The sequence below is a fragment of the Dermacentor variabilis genome, chromosome 7 (genome assembly GCF_050947875.1).
Source record: "Dermacentor variabilis isolate Ectoservices chromosome 7, ASM5094787v1, whole genome shotgun sequence".
Lineage (NCBI taxonomy): Eukaryota > Metazoa > Arthropoda > Arachnida > Ixodida > Ixodidae > Dermacentor > Dermacentor variabilis.
In genome coordinates, this window is record NC_134574.1 from 66,828,001 (window position 1) to 66,848,025 (window position 20,025).

Genomic DNA, 20,025 nt, shown 5'->3' on the forward strand with positions numbered 1-20,025 from the left:
ACATAATATCATTCTCTAAAATTAACAATAACGGTCAACACTGGTAGGGGTGCTATAAGATACGGGTGAACTATTTAAAACTAATAAATATTGTAGTTTAAAAAAATAACGCACGGCCGCAATTGAAACGGGTCAATGCTCAAGGAATCCTGTGAATAGTACCCGTCTCTCTCTCTCTCAAGAGAGAAAATCGTTATTTTGTGGTAGTAAAGAAGATGGTTAAGCTTAGAAGGCTGATTTACAGAGCCCTTATTAGTTCTTGTCGGCTTCCATGAACTGATACGATTTCGGCAACTGGGTTGCCCATTTGTGTAAGAAGCGCCATGCTGGTGCTAAGGAGGAGGCTCACATCTAGCTTAATGCCCATGCACAGGCAGTGGCAGATTCAAAGGGTTCCCGGAAGAAGGGGTAGTCAAGACTCATAGTAAAAACTCTAAGGTTAATAAGAGCCTTAATTAGCCGAGGTTCTCGCCAACGGCATTCTGCAGCCCCGCGTGAACAAAATCCGCCAGTTTGCGAGTCAGTCACTCGGCGGTGGTGGGTGTGATTGGGGGATAGGTTGGATGCGGATGGGAGGTGAGTTGGAGGCAGATAACAGCTCTAGAGGGCATGCGTTGGGTCGGGGTGGTGACTGTGGTCCTTACCGTGCATTCATAGATTGCAAGGACAACGAAAGAAACAGTGAGTTTTAGTTGAGGCGACTTATACTCCACTTCTCGATGTCTCTAACGAGACGTGGGGCCACGGTTTGGGCTGCATGTAACGGCGAGCGAAGCGTCACGTGGTGGTCCGGCTCCACAGAAGCAAGGACAACGCTAGGCCTAGCATTACCTTCCAGATCAGCAACGCGAAATTGTCTGGCAAAATGGTGAACGTGCTACGGCGATTGATCGCCACACTTCGAACAGAGGGTCCTGCTCGGTTTCGCCACAGAATTTGGTGGTTGCACTACTGGCAATTTTTCAGAGGAATCGTCAGTTTTAGGCGAAGCGATGCAGAGATTATTTCAGTCTTGAAGTATCATGAACACTAAATGAAAAGTGCAAGGTGCTGAAACCTGCCCCCGTGCTCGAGCGGCTATGGTGTTGCCTTGCTAAGCACGAGGCCGCAGGATCAAATCCCAGCCGCGGCGACCGCATTTAGTTGGGAACGAAATGCAAAAAAGGCCCATGCCCCTTGAGTTAGGGGCAGGTTAAAAAATCGCAGGCAGTGAAAATTAATCCGGTGTCCCCCGCAACAGATCATAATCAGATCGAGGTTTTCCATGCCAAAACCGCAGAGCTTACTTATAAGGCGCTGATATTATTGTTATGCAGTATGGAGCTTCTAAGATATAGATTGAAAAAGTGCCTAAAATTGAGCTTGGTGGGGCCTAACGATACGCGAACTGCGAAAAGAGAGGTACCAGAAAGAACAAGGCCCAAATATTCCTGGCAGGGATCTTGTTGAGCAGTTAGACCTGCTAGACTGTTGGTTGTGCTGGTTATGACTCCGAAACTGTTAGCGAATTATTTTGTCACGCGAAATAGTGCATGAAATGACGACAACATGACGTCAATGTGAAGCCACTAGGCAAGGGGCGAAGGAACCGTAACAACTGTTTAAATAATTACTGTGAACGTTGATGCAGCTGCGTAATGCGTTGTGTTTACTTCAGCTTATTGCCACGACGGAAGCCGATTCTGCTGAGAGTGCGCCACATAAACACAGTCTACAATGTGTAAAAAGCAGATGCAGAATTAGAAACCTACGGGGCAACTAACACACAGTGGACAGTACCTGAGGACGTCTAGAACCACTTGAATGAAAGGTGTAAAGAACAAGACAAGGAAAACAAGTCGAAGATCCTACGTAATTGGCGTTTGTTCATAAGCTACCCAGATACGTCAGAAAGACCTCAGTTTGGGCTAGTTGGTGTTTACTGCATATTGTATCGACCGCTAATAAAGACGAGGACAGGGGAAGAGAACACAAACCGACGATATGGGCCGTAACTTTCATATGGAAAAACAGTTAAAAGTTACCGCCCGTGTCGTCGGTTGGTGTTCTCTTTCCTGTCCTCGTCTTTATTATAGTGGTCAATATGGTGTGCTACCTAGATGCGCTTTTCTAAAATGGCAGTCAAGCAGTTGCTAATATTTTTTATAGCTAAAAAGAATGTTTTGCTAATCTTATACCATAACGATTATTAAAAATTACTTTATATTGAATCTAAGAGACCATAAACGAACCTCTACAGGTGCGTCGGAAGCCATGTACCTGAAGATCACAGTGGAAGACGTCGGTCCTGTTGACGATCTTGACATGGTGAGAAGCTGTTGTGTTCTTGTAGTATGGTAGCTGTCATTATGCATCACTAAAAAAAAAGCATTTCTTTTTTTGTTGCGACGTGAACAACAATGTGAGCTTGAGATGCAGGCATGTAGAAACAGACAGTGCGGAATTTGTGTTAGCAGATCTTATTTTCTTAAACCATTTTTCAAGACAGAATTTTTTTGTTTTATAACAATCTACCATCTCAGCAGGTGAGTAAGGGTCATTAAACAAAGCATGCCTCAGGTTGTCAAATCCAGCACATGTAGTAGGTGCTTTTGACTGGGAGGCGTGGAGAGTACTGAAAGGGTCAGTAGGTGAGCCATGCCTGACGGTGTTCATATATTAGAGGTTTCATTTTTCGCATTCAGTTAAGTTGTAACTTCATGTGCAATCTTTTCTGACTTACACATCACTGTTTACGCAACTCTGCGATTACCCTGCATTTAATTTTTCTGCAATCACGTGCACAATATTTGCACATTCTCTTGTTCGCCAAAGTTAGCATTTAATAACGATAAATATCAAGCCCTTTTGAGACATCCATATCATAGTAGAGTCATTTTACACTGATACTGTTAAGGGCAGCTTTCCCCACTATCGTGTCCGCCTGTACAAAAAAAAAATGTCCCGCAGATAGTGGAATGCCGGGCCGACTCACGGTCGAAGTGAAGCAGGTGTTAAACACTCCCCATACGTGAGCTGCTACCAAAGATAGTGCAATGCCAGGCCGACTCACGGCGGAGGTGCAGTCCGCTATTAAAGGGCCCTGATACAAAGCTTCGCTGGTCATCCTTATTCACCGAGTGGAAGGGCACTGAGGTTTTTGAGTGAACCTGTATATAAGGCTAGGTAGTTATTTCCGTGCAATTTTGCTGTCCGGGAACAAAATCTTCGTCATCAATGAATCATACCCCCGTAAGCATTCATTCTCCAAAACCAAGCAAAAAATGCAATGGCTGATAGCCCCGTAAGGCAGAGGCTGCAACGGGAAGCGAACAGTGCTTAAATTCTTCCTAATCACGCGTACGACCCACAGAACAGCATGTGCAAAATTGTCATCATCAATGGCTCATTCGCCCATGAACAAGCAAGCAAAAATGTAATGACTCATAGTCGCGCAAGGTTCACGTACTCACTTTGCGTGATTAGCTACAAGCCCTGTTGTTGCTGTCGGTGGTTTCAATGTGGATGTGTCGGTACCGAAACGGGAGCGGTTTGCGCGTTACGTGTTGCAGACATATCCATTTCGTTAATTCGCAGTTTTTTACACGATCGAAAACATGTCATCTCTATTTCTGATGCTAATTCTCGTACTAAACTAACATAGGGGCTCCACAAGGCTCAATGCTAGGACCAACTTTATTTCTAGTGTACATCAATGACATTCCAGAACGCATTAAACATTCTCGTTGTATTTTGTATGCTGACGACACAACAATTTATTCTTCTAACATGTGTTTGGAATCGCTAATATCTTACCTTAATGCTGACTCGGCTAAAATCGTTAATTGGTGAAGAGACAATACGCTTCAATATTAATGCTACTAAATCGAAATTTGTAATTTTTTCATCCCTGCAAAAGAGTGTCCAGGTGAAGCCATGCATTGACATTGGTCCGAGTTCACTTCAGGCTCTGGACCATGCAACATTTTTTGGAGTAGAGCTCGACAATCATATGAAATTTACAACTCACATATATTTATTAACACGTAAAGCTGCATATGATATCATAATACTAATCGAAGTCCGCCCCTATTTTCCTGTACGTATATTAATTTGACTCTACTGCGCATTTATACACAGCCACATCTCTTACTGCATTTCTTCTTGGGGCAATACCTACGTGACTCACTTGGCGCCCCTGCAGCATACACAAAACCAAGCTTTGAGAATAATCACTTACATAAATTTCTCGTTATTCCTCAAGTACCTTGCCATTACTCCGCACATATAATATTTTGTCAGTAGTGGATTTAAATAAATGTTCTCTTGGTGTCCTGGCGTATAAATTTTGTCGATGAGAATAATCAATTTTGTTGGTAACAAAACACCAAACCCCACGTTTGACTGGCACTGAATTTTCACACCGTAATAACAACCTGCGACGGGAACCAAGGACTTGCGACGGCAAACTTACTGCGAACCGTTTGGCAACATCCATATAGAATTTACTACCGCCCTCCAATAAATAATCTCATTTTATTTATTTATTTATTTATTTATTTATTTATTTATTTATTTATTTATTTATTGTCATACTCTCATGGCCCGCGAGCATTACTGAGAGGAGTGGTGATTACTACAAATGAATTCGTTGACAATATCCTTGAAGTCTGTGGCGTCAGAAATGGCATTGATGGAGGCAGGGAGGCGGTTCCAGTCATTCGTCGTCCTTGGTAAAAAGGAATGAAAATAAACGTTGGAGCGACAAGTTGAAACTGCAGCCTGAAAACGATGATCAGTGCGTGACGATATGTATAATGGCGGGGAGATTAGTGCATCCTTAAGTGTTTCGTTAGCGTAATAAATCATATGAAAAAGGCATAGGCGGAGGAAACTTCGTCACCACTTGTTGGGAAAGTGATTGTTTCGTTTATTTTACGCTTCTCTATGTAGAATATTATCCCCAGGATTTGCCTTTTCTGTTCAAACTTAATTGTTATTACCATGACTTGACTTTTTTTGTTTTTCTTTGGGTTAATACTTTTTGTTTTCACAGGATTGCTACTGCTGTTAACCGCATTAAGTGTACTTTTTCTATGTATTTATTGTTGGAAGTACCTCCCCAGTAGTTGACTATGGGACCTCCTAGAGTTACTTTTTCTGTACAATATTTCAATCGCATCAATAAACTGAGACTGAAATCGATGCCACACCAATCCTGCCCAACCGACCACCCAGCGGCGTACGTGCATCGATTTGACATTGTCAAAGAATGTGATTGCAGTTGCGAGTGAAATAATGACCACCAATCAAGACAATAAATGAGTTCGTATCTTTGTTAAAAATTATGCGTGACTTCCATGTTGTGTGCTCAACGGCTTCGCTGGTAAACCACTTTCGCAGAGTGGAATGGCTCATAATTGTTAGCTACTTTTAATATAACTTTCTTTTGCGCTTTCATACGCTTTTCTTTACCTTGCGGTGTGTCGTCTTATGTTTGCTGTGCTATGTCTCTATTTTCAGTTAGCATTCCCACATTTCCTTCTTATAATAACATCGCCTGAAAAACCTGACCCTTTACATCCGATCCAGGTCTTGGCACTCTACAATAACTTACAATCTCCAACCACCAACATATCCCTAGCAGAATATTGACTGTTTCCACAGGACGCTGCCTCTCCGTCTCCTACATAAACGGGCTCAGCGGCTTGTCCAGAATTTCAGAGTACGGACTGTCACTGAAGACGCGCGTTTGTCGATGTGTGAAATCCTGAAGAAAACTGGCGTTCCGCCCTTGTCCCGTCTCTTGTGTGCGTCCAGAGCGTGGGTCTCGACGCGAGGATGGAGTTGTCGTGGCCCTTCGATGCGGTGCCATGTCCCATGTTGTTTGCCTTTATGGCAAGCGTCAAGCCTGTGCGCTACGAAGGCGGCGGACTCAAGGTAATCGCCTCGCCGATGACCTTCGTGAAGTACCCCACTCTGGCCGCGCAGCTCCGCCTGCCGGAAGCGGTTGTGCGGGAGGCCCGCCTCGTGCAGTCAGTGTCCGACACCTTCGAGGACAAAGAGTTGATTTTCGCCATGGACAACGCTTCGGATGGACAGCGATGCTTCGCTACCTACTCGGTCAGGTAAAGATTTTGGTGTACGACAATGTGACGTTGCATTACTCACGAGTGCTTCCACGCCTTACACACACACGGCGTGTAACGCGAAAAATACGCCGTCACTATGGAGGCTGCTATTTCCTTGCCACACACAGACAGAAAGAAACCAATAGTCAGAGCGCACTACAAAGCGTCGCAAAACAGTGGTTTGAGGCTCATCAGAATGAAACATAAACATAATTGTACGTTGTAAGCGGACTGTGATAGTAGGTGCGGGTCAGACCGATGTTGCTCTGTTTCGGTGATCATCCCATGCACGTTAAGAGGAAGCTTTAGCTCGGGCCCAACTCCGACGCGGCCTATTCAAATACATGTAAAACGCAAAAACGTTTTTATGAGATAACCCATGGACCGATTTTGATGAAATTTGTCGAATTTGAAAGAGAAAGTTAAATTCTAGTGACTGTTGGAAGCGGAATTTCGATTTAGGGCTTGAATTTTCTTAAAACGATTTTCAAATATTTGACCGTTTGAAAAAAATAGAAGCATGAAGTTTATAAATTCATAGCTCTGCATCAAGAACCGATATCGCGGTTCTGTAAACGGCATCCATTAGATCATTCAAAGGGGACAAATTCAGTATGTCATTTTACATCTTACGTGAATTGGTTACGTTGGTTACAACGGTTTTGCAAAAGTTGTATTTCTCTATTATTTAATTTTTTTATGTTCATGTGTAACATATCAATTTTGTCCGCTTTAGATGTACTATTAGATGCAATTTACAGAATTGTATTATCATTTTTAGTGGTTAAGTTACAGAGTTGTAAACTTGATAGTTTCGTTTTTTGAAAATTTTTGATTTTTGCCAATTTTTAACAAAAAATTGACAATATAACTCAAAAATTCGAAACCAACAGTCACTAGATTTTAAGTTTGTCTTTTAAATGCAACAAACCTCGTCAAATTTGGTGCAGTGGTTGCCGAGAAAAACGAATTCTCCTTTTACATGTATTTAGATAGGAGCACTTGAGCTACAGCTTCCTCTTAAGCCGATGTGCTGAAGAGGAAGCTTTAGCTCGGGGTCAACTGCGCTCTCGCGTATATTTAAACGCATTTAAAACGCAGAATTGATTTTCCGAGATAATCGCAGCATGCATTTCAATTTAATTTTTGCACTTGAGAAAGAAAGTATAGCTCTGTAGTAAGAGTAGGAAGCAGAGTTAAGAAATGGGCGCCATTCTTTTACAAGAACTACCGAAAATTGCAAAGTTAGGAATATAGAAGAATGAAGTTTGCAGTACCGTAACTCAGCACCAAAAGCGGACGTCTCAATTCTCTAAACGGCATCCGTTAGACCATCTATACAGGACAAAATTACTTGATCACTTTTATTTTACGTGCGTCTGTCACTATGTTCGCAAAGATTTTCAAAGGTAATACTAACATATTAGCGGTAAATTTGAGACCTTTGATTGCTATATCAAGTTTGCCCCCTTTAGATGTATTATGGAATTCATTTTTGAGTATTGTGCTATTGTCTTTCTCAGCTGAGCTCCAAAGTTGTAAAGGTCATAGTTTCGTTTGTCTAAATTTGGGAATTTTCAACATTCTTAAATAAAACTCGATGATCCACATAAACTTTCCGCTTCCAACAGCCACTAGATGTTAGCTTTCAATGTTAAATGTTACAAAGTGGAAGTTTGGTGTCACGGTTGCCGGAAAAAAAGAAATTAACCTTTCCCACATATTTAGATAGGAGTCCCCAAGCTAAGGCTTCCTAAAGCTAAAGGTGCTGTCGGCGCTTTCGCGTTGTTGCGTTCGGGGGCGTTAGCTGTCGGCGCCGCACTTTTCTCTTGCCCCTTTAGAAATCATACACAAGCAGGGCGCGCCTTGCTTAAACAGCTCGCATCGTCGCTTTTGTCGTCGCGTGCTGTTATTTTCGTGCCAGTTAATGTTGTTGCATGTACTAGGGCACCCTTGTGCATAATTGCGTAACGCCGATACGGACAGTTGCGAAGCGTCCACCGGCCCCGAAGTCCTACAAATGTAGCGTGAAGACATGCGCTATTAAAATATTCTTTCTTTTCGACCTGAAACGTCATTAGGATCGGTCAGAGGGGGTTCGCTCGCTAAAACTGCGGCTAACGAAAACGTGCTACAGTGTAATCCTTTAAATCTTTGCGACCGTTCTACCCACGCCCGTCGCTTTAGTTTCATTGTGTAGCGAAGGAAAGTCACTACTGGATCTGTTCTTATTCCAAATCGGCCATTAGCCCCCGGCGATAGGTCAGAATGGTTCGGCTCCAGCCCGTATGGGTGGGTGCCACGTCCATATGGCCTGAGCCCGAGAAGATTTAACCTATCACGAAAGGCTAATGGCCGATTTTGAATAAATACTGATTGGAATAGTTTTACGTTATACATGCCCAGGTAGGCACTACCAGTAGAGGGGTCATTTCGTTAGCTCAGCGTCCAAACACTCTCGGGAGAAGAAGAGGGCCCGCTACGAAAACGGAACACTATTGCGAAATTGGGCCGCAAGACTCCCAGTAGCCGTAACTTAAGTGAGGCGTGTAAAGTTTTACAATGCGCGAATGCGCGTAACTTGTGCACTTGGTTAAGTGAGTTCTGGGCCCTGATGCCTCTGTAGCATGCGCAAGACCTCGTGGCGGCTGTGTGACTAATACAGTCTATCTGAATTTTTTTTTTTGGAATCTCATGAAAACATGGAGGCCCGTGCCTCCAATGGGAGTAAAATGTGAATGAACGGTACCAATTACTATGACTTTCATTCCCGGTATGCTTGGAACTTTTGCGTAATGCTCGAACCAGAAGCCGAAAAGGGAATAGAGCGCTGTAACAATTGTGCTTAAGACTGCTTTTTGCTGACCCATCTCCAGTTTGCGGCGAAACATTAGGGCAGTGTTTTCACCATATTGACGTACTAATGGATGTTTGCTCAGTTAGCGTATACTTACTCGAGGAAAGTGTTAGAACGTTCTTATTGAAATCATTGGTTGATTTACTGCCTTAGATGAATATTAACTGCCAGAGCGGTACCGAATGCAAGCAAATAACTGCAGCTGGAGAAATTGCTTCTGACAATGTAGCGTTATTCTAGCATAAGCGCCGCATTTGCGCAGTCTCGTTTGACGTGGCGCATACGACATCATTTGGAGAGGTTTTTACGCACACACTACATTCATAACGCTTGCTCATTCAGTACTTAGGATGAGACATCAGAGCATCAATGACGAAACTGAGCAGTTGGCGGCGCGCAGCATTATAATTTATAATTATTGCAATTATATGGTCAGCCGTTGGGCTCGCCATGATGTTCCGTATAAAGTCCAAGTGCGATAAGATCGTAGCCACGCGCCCAATGTTGCCGTTGCATGGGTAAGCGTGCGAGGGTGAGCCCAAGATTTATTTACTTATTAATTCATTTTTGTTCATTTATTATACCTCATATACCCCAGCGCAAGGATGTTACATGAGGGGCGGGCATTCGTACAGCGCTTGTTCGATGTGCACTTTGAACAGAGCGGTGCTGGAGCGGTGCACGACGTGGGGAGAAAGGTCATACCAGCCCTTGGCTGTTTGAAAAAAAAACATTTGCGAAGATGTGCAGTTGTGCGGGCACGCGCAGAATAAACGGTGTTTGGTGGTTAGTACGGGAAGATGTGCGATGTGAGGGCAGGACAACGTATGCGTCAGACAAAGAATCGAAGAATTTGTGAAAGAGGGTTAGCCGCTCGACTTTGCGTCACAATTCTAGGTTGACAAGACAGGCTTTGTTCTTTAGGTTAGTCACACTTGAGTGACGTGAGTAATCTGAATATATAAACCCAGTTACCCGATTCTGAACAAATTGTAACGTTTTGAACAGATTAGATTGGTGTGGGTCCCAGACGGCGCAAGCGTATTCAAGTTTCGGACGAACTAATGCTAAATATACTGAAGCTTTCACAGAAGGAGGAGCAGGTCGTAGGTTTCATCTGAGGTAGCCAAAAACATTATTTGCTTCGTTAGAAATTTTTCTTATGTGTTACGTAATGTGTTTTTTACGACCAAGTGAGATCTGGTGTTATGGCTATACCTACATTTTGTTAGAAGTTCACAGGTGATATTTCGGAGCCGCAAATACAGTACGTCGGGGTAGGATAGGATTTTCTGCGATCTAAAAAAAACGACAGATGTTTTAGCCAATTAATGACAGATGATTAGCCAATTTCTGCGCCAGGTTTCAATAGTTATTAGATCATTCTGGAGCGTTGCCATTAATTTATGATTTCTTTAGTTCAGGTAATTAGTACAAGTAACTCCCCCTATGTTTTCCTTGGTGTCTTTGTTTGTTGGCTTCTTATTATATGATTAATAAAAATCGAACCCCTCGGGAAACGCCCTTTCTTTTCGTTCTAACAGAACGAGGGTCTCGAATCCGACAAAACTGATGCATTCAGGTAGCATGTGCAGATTTATTGGCCAGTTGCCTCACCAAGAAAGATCCCGTACTCGTGACGCTTGCGGAAGAAAGGATGTTCCACATCCGCCGCCAAGGTTTGTGAGTGGCATAGGTGACTAACCCTCCCAAGGTTAGTTCTAGTAGTAACGCATAAATGCCCAAGGAAGTAGATGGGGAAACCGCGCCGTGGTAGCTCACTTGGTTAGAGCATCGCATGCGTAATGCGAAAAGGAGAGTTCGTTCCCCACCTGCGGCAAATCGTTTTTTCATCCGGTTTCATTGCCATTATATATATAATTTCTTTATTTCAGTTAGTAAGTACCAGTAATTTCCGCTATGTTTTCCTTGGTGTCTTTGCAGTCTGGGGGAGTACTTCGCTGCGATAAACGTAACAGACCGGTTGTGGACTGACTCTAACAAGGATGCAAGAGAGTTAGTGTACGGATACCAGACACTTGACACCTACTCTACATTAGGGCGAAGGAAAATCTTATAAAGTAGTTGTTTTAGTGACATAGGAGCGATATAAATGTAACGACTAAGAAAGCCAAGGGTTTTGTCATCACTATATATAATGAGAAAAATATGCGTCGACCATGAAAATTAATCAGTTATATGCACACCGAGGTACGTGCACGTGGTAACTTAGTTTAAGGAGCTGCCATTAAGAGAGTAGATATGTTTCATTTCATTTCATTTATTATACCCTCAAGGCCTGTCAACGCTTTGCAGAGGGGAGAGAGTTACAGGTAATATGAGCAGTTACATGAGAAAAACTATACAACACAAAAAGTACAATTTGACAAATAATGCAGTAGGAATACAATGACCAGAAAGAAAGTTACTAAAAATACAGGGATAACAGGTACAGGAAACCGCCATCTAGTAAGTGATGTTGCGTAAGGCATCACGAAACATGGGATTATCGCTGATGGATAGAATGTTTGCGGGAAGGCGGTTGCACTCTAGTGACGTCCGAGGTAGGCATGACTGGGAAAATGTATTTGAGCTGCGAGAAGGAACGTGAACCTTGTAAGAATCATCAGTGCGACGGAATGCGTAATGTGGAGTATGAATGAATACATCATGCAATGCTGTATAGTCAAAGATTTTGTAAAATAATGACAAACGGGAAACTGTACGTCGAGCTGCAAGAGATGGAAGAGCAAGGCCAGTTTTCATGGCTGTTAGCTGACAGTTCTGTTATAATTCGAAAGCATAAAACGAGCAGTGTTATTGTGGACTAATTCTAATGAGTTAAGTTTATGTTGTTATGGTCTCAGACTGCTGTAGCATATTTTACTTTCGGGCGTATAATGTTTTATATAGCAACGATTTCAAAGAGTCCGGAGTCATAAAAAAATTTCGCTTTAGGTAACCAAAAGCGTTGTTAGCGTTGTTCACTACATTATTAATGTAAGCAATTGTAAGAGCTTACCTGCTCTAAAGGAAGGTTATCTAATAGCATTCCTTAGAGCAGTTAGGTGTTTTAAATATATGCATAGCACATGGTTGAGGTAGTTTAGTCAGGCGCGTATTTCGCATTGCTATTTCGCATTTGTTAACGTTTAATTTCATTAAACTAGTATTGCACCAGCTGGAAATGCTATCAAGGTAAGACTCAAGACTAGATGCATCGGTAGTGTTAGAAATTACTCTGTATATGATTCATTCATCTGCAAAACGCTTCATGCAAGAATTAGGCATGTTTGTACGGTCATTAATATAGGTCAGGAAAGAGGTCCCATCACAGATGTCAGACGAGCACTTGATTTAACTGGGCAAGGGCGGGTGTCATGCTAGTCAGTGGTGACTTATTGTTAAAAATTATGAGACGTGCCTAAACCACGATCTGATTATGAGGCACGCCGTAGCGAGGGACGCCGGAATAACTTGGACCACCAGGGGTTCATTACCGTGCATATAAATCCAAGTGCACGGTTGTTTTTGCATTACGCCCCAATCGAAATGCGTCTGCCGCGGCCGAGTTTCGATCCCACGATGTCATGCTTAGCAACGCCATGCCATAGCCGCTGACCCATCACAGCGGGTGACCAAGTCACCTGATTTCTGGTATTGGTAATCCATTCTGGCGTCCTTAGATTTTAGGAGACGCGTCAGCGTAGAAACACTGTGTTCAGTGCTAATTTGCTTATGGGTTGTCTAGACTTGCAGAGGTTAGATCAACGCACTAGCTGGCGTAGCGCCTGCAATATTTTTGTTTTCAACCTTTACTTTCCCCTATGTTTTCTGTGAATATTCATGACGCATACACACTGAGTCCCACAATATACGCTTATAACACTCTGCGCACAACTACAACTGTTACTACTACTACTACTACCACTGCTACTACTACTACTACTACTACTACTACTACTACTACTACTACTACTACTACTACTACTACTACTACTGCTGCTGCTGCTGCTACTACTACTGCTACTACTGCTACTACTGCTACTATTGCTACTACTACTACTACCACTACAAGTAATAATGGTAATAATAATAGAGTATTTCCATCCTGACAATGACAGGAGAGAGAAAGATACATACTTGCACAATTATTTTGTCATTGGCGAAGACTGGTTAGTGTACTACACATAGATATTGCAATAAAAATAAACGCACTTAAATAAAGAAGGTAAGCATGATACAGAATCGAAAGAATAGTCGCAGTAGTCAACATAAAGCATCTTCAATTCAAGGCATTAGTATGATTCGCACAGGAATGTGACGTAACGATCACTAGAAAAGTAAGAATTGTTCGAGAGAATAGAAGGCTGGGCTATTATCATGATTACGTCAGATATTAAGCGCTTGTTGCGCATCATGTTTATGTTTACGTATACGACGATGATAATGTACTAACCTTCTTCAATATCTGTTTGCTGGGCGAGCTCTGAAGTTTCAAGCAGTGTTTATTCGCAGGCAAACCACGATCCTCGACTGCCTCATGGAATTTTCGAATTATCCGAGGGAGATACATGAATGCGACATCAGCATCAAAATTCGTAAGCATCATTTCGCTCTCCTCTCTTTGGGACTGTGTTCACTGCTTAAATATTGAACATTCTCTTCCTACATCTAAAGATAATTATTGAACTAGTTCATTTCGACGTCATTAGTCTTCTAGCGCGCGACTTCTCATGTTTACGGGATGGCGTTGATGTTGCTTTGTTTTCTTCGGGAATTATAAGAGGCCTACTAGTGGGTTAGACCAAGTATAACTTTAAGAAAAACCGAACAAATCCAGCAGCGCGAAGCTAACTGGTTGATTTAGTAAAGAGCCGGGTCTATATCGGGAGAAGTTAGAGGAGGAAGAAAAGCCGAGTTTACCCACTGCACCATCGACAGAGGGAACTTCCCCATGCAACCATGAATCGGAGACCACTCACTCTCAACTGCGAATGTTCACTCCAAGAAACAGCGCCCGAAACATCCGCATATTCTAGCACGTTCCTCCATTGAACGCTCCACTTAGACTCATGATGATGATGTTTATCGGCAACCCGTTTGAAACAGAGCAGAGAGAAATAGTCACCTAGCCTGCTTGATTTAATCAGGCTTTCCCACCATTATCGCGGCATAGCCTTTCACCTATCCATCTTAACTCTTGTATTTAAAACCTCTATTCCTATATTATACCGTTACCTACACAATCTCTTCCCTGCTTTTTATCCACCAATACTCTAAGCTAGTCTTACTTATCTCGACTGCTAACCAGCTTATCAATACCTCTTTGAATCCTAACACTTCTGCAAAGAGGACACTCCCTACAGGTCTCGCTGGGCTAATATCTTGGCATTGCATTACGAAAGGCCGAGTTGCTTCGGGGCCTTCTTTGCAGCAACACACAGGCCTCGTCCTGTGGCGCACTAGGAAAGTGATGGCAGTGCTGGCGCTCGACAATTGGGGTCAGTGCGCTACACAGACACTCCACAACAATCCTTCAGAAGCGTAGTGTATTCTTCAGTCGAGGGGCGACGTTGTGCTCAACTTAGTGGATTGCACTTAAATGTTGCACTTTTTGGCCGTGGCACTCATATTATAGAAATGGTAAAATAGAACGTCCCTGGGCTGGTGCCGATGGATGGATGGATGGATGGATAAAAGGATGCTTTGAGCGTTCACATTGAAAGGGGCGGTGGCTTGCGCCACCAACCTCTTTTTCTTATTTGACCGAATGTGTTACTTATCATTTCTTTACAGACAAACATTCCCAGCAACGAAATTTTTTTAGGCATTATTGGAAACTTCATTTTTGTATGCGCACAACATGTTCCGCTAGTAGATAATGCAAGACATTCATAGACAGAGAGAGAAGGAGAAAAGAGGGAAACAAGAGGTGAAAGGCAGAGAGGTTAATCATGTTAAGGCTCCGGTTGGCTATTTTGCAAGATATTTACAGAGATTCGCGAATAGGCGCTGCAATGGAGTGACAAATCTAGGTACTAGGTTTAGTACATAGAAATGGGGAATCATGATCGTTAATGAACTTACGAGAAAGAGCGAGATGCAAGCTTTAATAATATGTTGCTGATATTTGCCTGGCTGACCTTCTGCCATGCTAGTGCAGTTGTGCGGTGATAATTACGATATGCGCAGTGATCACATCAGCACATAAACGGCACCTACAGTCACATACACGCATATACACATAGAGATATTTACAAAATTTCGTTACAGCTTGTAGTCCGCAAGAACATCAGCAGCGCTTTTGTGGCGCGTAACCTTTAGCTCATGCTTTGCCCCATGCCGAGAATGTGCTGCAGCTCCAAGCTACAGTCGCATTACATCTGCAGTGCTACCTTCGGGGACTGCGTCTCGGACAATAACTGCAGCAGTCGCACAGAACGTATTGCAGTTCTTCAGGTGCGTTAGACATCTAGCACGGTGGCAGCCTTGCCACCGTGCTAGCCTTGCCTTTTAAAGCCTCGGTAGTATTAAACATGAAATGCTTTTAGCTCCCGTTGTCGGCGGCCTACAAGTGACCTTGAGCCAAAAGCTACAGCCGTTATGTGGGCAAATTGCAAGAACATGACAAGATCGACCGCGTAACCAATCAAAACTTAAGGAAATGCGGTCTCTTGCCCCCAACTTTTTGTACAGGACCACATTACATACGCTACTTACTGCCAGAACAAGTTACAAACATACATTGCTTCCGAGTTCATCCTATTGTTCGTTCACAATATCACTCAAGCTGTAACTTCTAGTGCGCGGAAGTTTTATTTGACATTTCCAATAGCGACTTTGAAAAGGAAGATACAGGACACTGTACACTTAATTGTCATCTTTTGGTTCTGACATAGAGTTGCCTCGGCTCTTTCGAACACCAGCGGACCGCGAGTTCCGCGGCATGGGTTTTCCGTCATCTCGAGAGAGCCACGCTGCGTAGCGCCTCCTTCAGGCGCTTTTCTTTTTCTAGCTGGGCAGTGCGCTCTGTCTTGCTGGCGTCTTTCGCTGTTTGTTGTGCTGTCTTTAGCTGATTTTCTTCTAGCTGAGTAGCGTCCATACGGACCAGCGTACAGTATGGCATAGTGCAGTGGGGTGTACCATTGCGAACATGCACTACATCAATTCTAAGATTGTGGCTAGTATCATTTCCAACCAATCTGCATAGTCGGTTGCCGTTTCATGCTTACATCTACTCTAGATTACGGGAGAGCCAGCAATTTTTAAATCTCTCAAGATGAATCGATGTCATGTAGGTGTCTGTACTGATGGCTTGCATCTCTCTAGAGGGATCACTGCAAAGGACAAGCGTCTGCGGATACCAAGGTGGCCGCGTTTTTTTTCTTGAGGCAGGTATATGCACCATTTCTCTCAAAGTGTCATGCACAGCTTTGGGAGCAATGTTTAACATGGGCGTTGCCTTGTATACCGCAGTGGGATGGTAGCCGCTGCAACTAGCGTTGTGATGCCGTTCACGGGCTTTTTTACGTAGGCGCCTCGCGTCCTTGACGACTTGTTCCGGCGTGCAGGCACGTGACTACAGGGACAGGAGTGCCCTCTTGTTTGAGTGAAGATGAATAAAGACTCAGCTCTTCGGTATATGACGTAAACAATTTGGCGCAGCTTCGCACTTGTAGCGTGAAGATGGGCAAACCGCGAAACTGGCGGCCCCATCTAAGTTTTTTCTTGGTTCGCCTAAGTTTATACGGGGTTATGCTTCGAGATTTGGTCAAGTTTTCTGCGTGGTGCGGTGGTTAGCCCCCCAACGCGTAATGAACGCTCGGTCATTAAAGTAAGTAGAGCATGTGTTATTTTCAGTACCAGTCATTTCTTTCGTCCTCGTCCGATGGCACAACTCACAGGGCAAACCTTCGCCAAGTTCATCTTCACCACGATAAACCTTGACCTCTTCTTCATATGTCCCGGGTGAAACCTGTGCATTGTCAAGGAGTACCTCGGTCGACTTGTGCTCTACTTTGTGTACAAACGTATCACACGAGTCGATCGCAAGCTCCCTCTTCTTCCAGCTAGCGCTCTTGCCGATCTGAATCAATACCGCTTTGTGATAGCTCTGGTAGGCTGCAAGCGGCATGCCAATCATTTGAACGCTAGCCGAATGCAGGTTACCAAAGATTTCCATAGATTTCCCAACTTGCCGTTGAATATTCTCCATGACTCGCAGGCCCGAATTGTTTTGTCGACGCGTCGGGTTGCACACACGCTTTTGCTCGGTAACGCGAGCTCGTAACTCCTGATCTTCTGCAGCTCGCTGAAGTTTCGCAGCCGCCTCACCTGCGCGATATTCGGGATTGGACCGAAGTCATTGCATCCGTTCTCGAGTAGCGTCTCGGCGGCTATCGCCCCGTGCTTTCACTTCTTCCGTAGTGACGCTCTTCTTCTGTCGCCCTCTCTTCGCAGCAGACCCGGCTTTTCTGTCGACGCGGCGGCGGAGCGGAGCTGCTTTTACACCCCCGTGGTGACGCCACGGCTTAGGTCCGCATCTGCGCATGAGCAGCCTCCGTACGACACGGCGAGGCAAAGCTACTGTAAAGTGGTGCCGGTGGGCGCGATGACGTTGTCGCTCGGCGAGGTTTTGATGCGCACGTTCGTCGGCCTAACCACCAGCTTAACCAGCATCGCTGTTAAAGAGGGATCACTAGTGCAGCTAGTTCAGCGCATGTACCTGAAGTTCGGTGACTGAGAGTGGCAGAGACAAGTATGAGCGCAGGCTGAGTGCATCCACCAATGGCAGCTGATGTAGGTGTAACAGAGCTGTCACTTTAAGTATGAAGCAGAGTCCTGTAGCTGGTGTTATTATGCTCTAGAGAAAAATGTGTCAGCGGTGGTCCTGAAGTATTTATCTTATCTTGCCCTTGAATCTAGTCACAGAGGTGGCGATCGAGGTCACGGTAGAAATTGCCCCGATGGCTCCGTCAGCATAGAAGAGCTTTGGTAATATGCCGGGAGTAAGCTCCGCACCACAAGGCTACTCCGAGTAAGGACATGGTACCAATTCAACAGCGAGCCATACCCGTAGTAAAGCATTATAGATATCTGTCTGTATGCATAAGCGAAGGAAAGACCTACTAAAGCCCTCACCACACTACTGTGACGTAGAGGTAACGGTGAAGAAAGCAGCAAAACTGGTAATGGCAAAACTAGCGTTCTATATGGCGAACCTGCGTCCTCCTAAACAGCCTAGACTCAAAGAACAGCGACAGCGGCGAACACAGTCGGCGATCGTCGAAAATTTGATCTGCCGGTGAGCGCGTCGGCTTTTATATATACATGAGTCGCCAAGGCTCCAGAGTAATCGGTGGTGCCCGCGTGCTTCAAGAAAATTCCACAGAATTCGCGCTTCCCACGCAATCAAATTACACAAGCTTCGGTGATAGCAGACAACGGGTAGAAACATCGAAAACACTTGAGAAACTTCCGATACATCTGGGCGCGTCTCGCGCTAAGCGATAACATTTGCTAGACAGCAAAAAGAGGCCACCCGAATAAGATCAGCAAGTACACGTGTAAATTACCCCTTCTCAAAAAGCATCAACGTGATGTTAAAAACAGGAGACCTAGAAACAAACAGACACTCATTAAGAAAAAGTAACAAAACAGCAAAGAAACAAAGTCCAAAGTAACCCAGCAAAAATTAAAAAAGCGCTGTCTCTGTGTGTCTGTTTCCTTGTACATCCTCATTCAGTCACGCTTACATATTTTATTATTGTTAATTTGGTCTCTGTGTGTGCTTTTTCCTACTTCCTTCATCAGTCGCGCTTAAACATTCTATTATGGATTCAAACCAACGAGCCCACCAGCGTGTTTTAACTGAACTAACACGCACGGTGTCACGTGCGCACAGGTAAACATGAGCACATCTCGCTCGATGAATGCGAAAACTCGCTGTTGAAATACTGGAGTGAGGAATCGCGGTAGGAGCAGTGAGCGAATTGACCTTCGTGTATCTGTCGCTTCAACGCGAACGAAACGTCGAAAGCACAGCGCATATGAAGCTAGCAGCACTACGCGCACTCTGCACACACCGCAGATCGCTTTCAAGATACGCCGCCCGCACGGCAACGCCGTAAGCAGAAACCGCCTGAGAAGACCGCCCACCTCACCAGTCTCACCCCCGTGCCTCACGTACGACAGGAGAAACCGCACTTCCGGCCCGCTTCCTTGCTCGTGCACGCGAGATTGAGCCCACTGAGCCGCGTTCGACGGCTCACCCTAGCACAATTTCACTAGCACGTACAGCATACGGCGCGCGGCAACGATGTTATCGTGATTGAATTTTATGCGGAACCTCACGGCGATGGCGACGCCGAAGGCAGGAACGCGCCTGGAGTGTCCATATAATTGCTAACGCAATAAAAAATGAACCAGGGAAGACGGTGATAGGAACGGATTCGTTGCAGGCACAGGAAACTATGTAAGGTAGATATACAAGTTTCAACGAAGAAAGGAAAGACTAGGGAACATGTAGAAAAAATGGTGGACTGATAAGCATGTATAGCATACCTGATTCGCTCAAAGGCTGAGTGACTAGTTGTCATCGACTTCTTTAAAAAATATGCCAATAAATCATCATCGCCATCATAGAATGGAGGGGGAGCTTCGAGTAGAATATTGTTTGAGAATACGGGGGTAAGCGGCATTGCGCATTGTTTCGCCAACTACAGCGTCACTGCTTCGCTTTAGAGGCGGAAATGTAGCTTTCTCGTTTTTCATTTGAACGCAGTTGTGCTTATAGAAACATTAACAAACCTTGAGTATATCTGTGCAGTTACCCGATTCTTTAACGGTAGCGCGCGATTCTTGACTGGCTGGCCATCAGTGCCTTGTAACGGCGAAAAGCGACGATATCAGCAAGAGTAAGAAAGATCAGGAAGTGGTCAGCAAGGTATCAGCAAGATCTTATCGCTTCGAGCCGTTAGAAGGCCTGAACGGCCGGCTAGTCCACGCTCTCGTGGTCCTATAAAGAATTGGTCGACTGTACATTACCTTGTTATT